The sequence below is a fragment of the Poecilia reticulata genome, linkage group LG9, assembly GCF_000633615.1.
Source record: "Poecilia reticulata strain Guanapo linkage group LG9, Guppy_female_1.0+MT, whole genome shotgun sequence".
Lineage (NCBI taxonomy): Eukaryota > Metazoa > Chordata > Actinopteri > Cyprinodontiformes > Poeciliidae > Poecilia > Poecilia reticulata.
In genome coordinates, this window is record NC_024339.1 from 31,358,222 (window position 1) to 31,363,137 (window position 4,916).

The window sequence follows — 4,916 nt, forward strand, 5'->3', positions numbered from 1 at the left end:
AAACACGAGAGTGTATTAAGTTATTATTCATAAGTTACTGGGTTTAACGAACTCAGGGGCCCGTACCTACTTTAGAGCGGTATAACTGGGCTACACATCGTTTATTATTCTAACGTTTTCTCTTCAGTATTGTGATAGTTTCAGTTTTCTCGCTCATCCTTTTTACTGTGTTAGTTCTGTATCTTGTCAGGACCCAGTTCTGCTCCTCTCTCGGTCCGGTTGCTCCTGGTTTCTGCTCCTTATCCGACCCGGTTCCGGTTTGGTTTGGTTTGGTTTGGTTCTGTCCGTCAGACGGCGTTACCGATGTCACAGTGGCCTGATGTTCTGATATCTGATTCGATTTATAAACACGACTCGTGATCATCAAACCAACCCGCGATGTCACCAATTAAACCCTAAAATAAATCCTTCGTTCTGGTTCACAGTGGCTCCTTTTGCTCAGTTTCTCACCTGCCAGTAAACAATCCAGTTTCTTTGACATTTTCTTCCATCCATAATAAAACAACAAACAGACAAATGTCCATAACTGGATAGAAATCCAAATGTAGATAATTTAAAATGATTTCTCAAGTGAGAAGCTGAGCTAATGGCTGCTGAAAGCCTTTTGAGTTTTGATCATGCACATCTCATGATGCTGCAGATAGCGATCAGTCTACCTCCAACAGCTGTTGCCACAGAAGGCTGAGCAGCTGATCAGTTCGGGAACGTCGTCATGACGCTCAGCATGTGAAGCCGATCACAAGTTTGTTTCTTTTTGCATCACATGAGACTATTTTAGGTTCAAAGCTGTTAAAAAAGTATTGTGTGAAAGAAAAGTTGTCACCCATTCATGCATTTGCAAAAATATTCTTTGTTACAGCTAAAAATACCTGCAGTCAAAACTCCTGATCTGAGGAGTTTCACGTTCATCTGCATCATCCATCCATCTCCTCTCAACCTGGATTAATATTTTAACGTCTTCTGACCATAATCATATCGCAGCTCCGCAGTCTGAGCCGGATCCAGACTTTTCGTAAAACGGCCCATTAAGACGAGCTCATAAAACAGCTGAATGAAAAGAAACTACAGCGTTGCTGCAGGCTTACAATCCTAATGGCTGAGATCTTCCTCTGGAAGGAAGAGCTGCAGATTTCTCCTCACATGGAGTTCAGCCTCCTGCTGGGCAGGAAGGGAGGCTGGACAGCAGCTACAACAAGACCGAACCCAACGTTCAGCCAGCACTTTGAATTCATCTACATGTTTCATAGGGATGAAACAATTAGTCAGATTTATCAATTAATGAAATAATCATAAGCTAATCTAGTAATTGATTAATCGTTAACTGGAGCATACAGACTCAAAAATGCAATTTACTAAAACAACAACATATTTAAAGCAGTAATTAAGCCCAAAACTGTACAAAATATGTAGATTTTACACATTCACATTTACATATTCACTCAGTTCAGATTCACTAAATCTGATTTAGTGAATCTGAACTGAGTGAAATAAAATGTCTATTTTCTTATTCAAAGTTGGATTTTAATTATTTGTTTATATTCATATTTTAATGTTTTTCTAATATATAAAAAAGACTAGTGGTTAAGAAGAATGTGCCAATTTTCTTTTCTGATTAATCGTCAGAATAGCTTGATAAATTAATCGATTACTAGAATAATCGATGCTTGCAGTCCTAATGTTTTGTATTGTTCAGGATTGACAGGAAATGATCAAATGCTTTTTATTTAATAGTTTCAATGTTCTGACCCGAGAGGTTCAGAATCCTCTGACTCCCAAAAAACGACTTTTTATTAGGAATATTTTTTGAGTTATTTGCATTTAAAATGAACAAATTTCACTTCTTTTGCAGCAAAACAAGCAGAAAACTTTAGAAATGCATCCCAACTTCAGCAGGAAGTTAAACCAGACATTCATTTTTCTGTTTCTCTTCTCAGGTTGTGAAATTGAGGAGCGTCCCGCTGAGGCCCCCTGCTGACTGATAACAAGCACTGCGTGGGAGCTCAATGAGTCTGTGCTGCTAACCAGCGCTCCTCCTGTGTGTGTGTGTGTGTGTGTGTGTGTGTGTGTGTGTGTGTGTGTGTGTGTGTGTGTGTGTGTGTGTGTGTGTGTGTGTGTGTGTGTGTGTGNGTGTGTGTGTGTGTGTGTGTGTGTGTGTGTGTGTGTTTGATCAGGATGTGAACCGAAGAGCTGATTGATCCACATTCCTTTCTTAGCATCAACTTTTTTGACACGTGATCAATTTTCGGATGTAGACGATCAAACGACGACATCCTGGTCAAAGTGCTGAGATAAAAGCAGCGATAAAATTTAACGGCCAGTTAACGGTATTAAGCTGTTTGCATTAATCTTTCCAGAGGTAAAAGGAAGCAAACTGTTTGCTGCAGATATAAAATCTGGTCCTTCCTGCTATCAAAAATCTGCTGCCTGTTCTGTTGGTAAAAGAAAAGCAGCACATTCACTAATGGACAACAAAAAGATGTCAAAACATTCACGTTAAAAAAGCCAAAACCAAACCGAACACATGATTAAGGGATGCAGGAAGAGGCAGAGCAGGATCTCCACTCAGTTCTGCCTGGTTTTCCAAACAAATTAAACTTCAGTTCATGTGTCACATTTTTAAACAACTAAGTTATTATAATTACACCTCAGTTGTTTTTGCTCCGTTTTATTCTCTCCACAAAAGATCGTTTTGTTTAGGATTGTAATTATTTTGTGCACAAGTATAAGACCGAATATGTCTCTTATTCTGCTTTATTAAAGACAGAATTGTATAAAAAATGCACGAGTGCAGTACTTAGACTGTGTTGTGCAGCATGACTGTTTAATTCTGTGATCAATTATTAGTTGGTTTTTAATAACTGATGATGAACATCAATGAGCATGTTGGATTTTTTCTCATTTTGAAGGGAAAATTTCAGTAAATCTTTCTATAATGAGACGAAGAAAACCCCATGAGCAAACATTCTTAAATTTTGGTTTTGCGTCCCGTTTTTACAACCAAAACATCAACATGAGCAGCACAGAAACCCTCACGGCCTCCGCCTCGCTCACCCCGGCTGGGTGAGGGAGGCGGAGGCCGGACGGTGACGCCGGCGTCTCCAGGTCGGGGATAACGCAGAAGGTCGGGGCCGCCTGCCGCTCCCTGATGGCACAATTAGAGCTCCGCTACAGGAAAAACGTGAAACATGGTCTCCCCTCTGAACCAGAACATTGTTACACTAATTAATAAGTCGGCCGCGTCAGAGCAGCTCTTCACAGAAACAGCAGGAACATGAATAACAGCAGCAAACAGGAGGAAGGATTTCACTGGAGAAAATCCACAACCTTTTAAAATATAACAATTCATGTGTCATATTACACCTGCAGCAAACTGCATTTTAAAGTGTGCTAAAGTTTAAAGGCAGAGTAAGTCTGAAACCTGGATAGCTAGCGTTAGCGTTAGCTTTAGCCTGATGCACAGAGAAAAGATGGCAGAAGCCAGACTGAACCTGAGACCCAAACGTCTTTACTGGTGTTACAGCAATTAAAACCTTCAACCAGTTATTTGATTGTTTCCACTCATATCTGTGTTTCAGCACTCAAAGGTTTATAAAACCTCTAAGAATCAAAGCAACAGTCCAGGTTTGTTTCTGATGAGCGAATAATAACATGAGGAAAACTCAAATACTAGCTGATTTTGTATAAATTCTTTTGTTTTACAACAAAAAAGGCATTTAGCATTATAAATGCCTTTTGTTTATAAAACATAGTTTCATTTTATATACTAATTCAAAAAGCCAGAACCCATGAAATAGCTTTAAAAGGGCGGTATTATGTGTCTTCCAGGCACAAAGTTCAATTTTACAGCATAATTAAATAACTATGTTACCTTCAGTTATAAAAAATGCTGAATACACAAAATATCAAATGACATCAATATTTAACGCCTTGAAATTGGGCCTCTGTCTCTTTAAGAAGCTCCTGCTCTTTCTGAAACTCAGCCTTCAGGAAGTCTTCACAACATGACAGCTCCATAATGAGCTCAGCTGCTCCACCAGGTGTTTGCTAATTGCTGCTGGCTAGTCTGAAGGAGCTGAGAGGCTGCTCTGAGAGGCTGAAGCTCTGAAAGATGGAAACTGCAGCTCAGAAGAGGAGCCACACCTCAAAGGCGGGGCTAAGTCCACCCAGGTGTTTTGTGCAGCAGAATGGTTGCCATGGAGATTAAAGGATTTCTCTGTGCAGCCTATTGTAAATTATTATTTATCACAAATCATAAAATGTATATAACTTGTCTGTTATGTGTATTTAAAAACTGAAACTTGTTTCTCTGACTCCAGTCTTGATCCTGGACATTTTTACATCTGTAACCCAGTCTAAATTAAAGGTATTTTGTTTTGAGTTAAGTTCATGGAAGGTATAATAATTTAGAATGTATTAAACATGTTTGCTTAAATATGTTAAAATTGTTATAAATAAGTGTTAACAAAAAGCTGTACTTACAGGTACTTGAAGTAATATGGTTAAGTTAAAATAATTTGGAAAAATGTAGTTAAAACTGTTTTATAGAAAAGTAATCTTCAACATATTTTATTTTGAAGGGCTCATGTTTGAAAGAGGAAGTTGTATAGAGCAAAGCAACTTTGCTCGTCCGTGATTGGCTGAGGATTAGGAAGGGATAGAAAAGTAGGGGAAGACACAGAAAACGTGAGAGAGGGAGAGAGAAAAAATGGAAAGAAAAAGAGATGAACCGCGCTGAAAAAACGTGGCGGACTTATTAATGAACGAGTGTCTTGCAGATATTTAGACTTTCAACTCGACAGTCTTTTAATAGATATCAACACTACACTTTTGTTGCAGCTACTGTGATAATTTCTGACCGGAATTCACTGTACAGTAGGTGAAAAGTCATATGTAATGCTCGCTAACGCATTAGCATT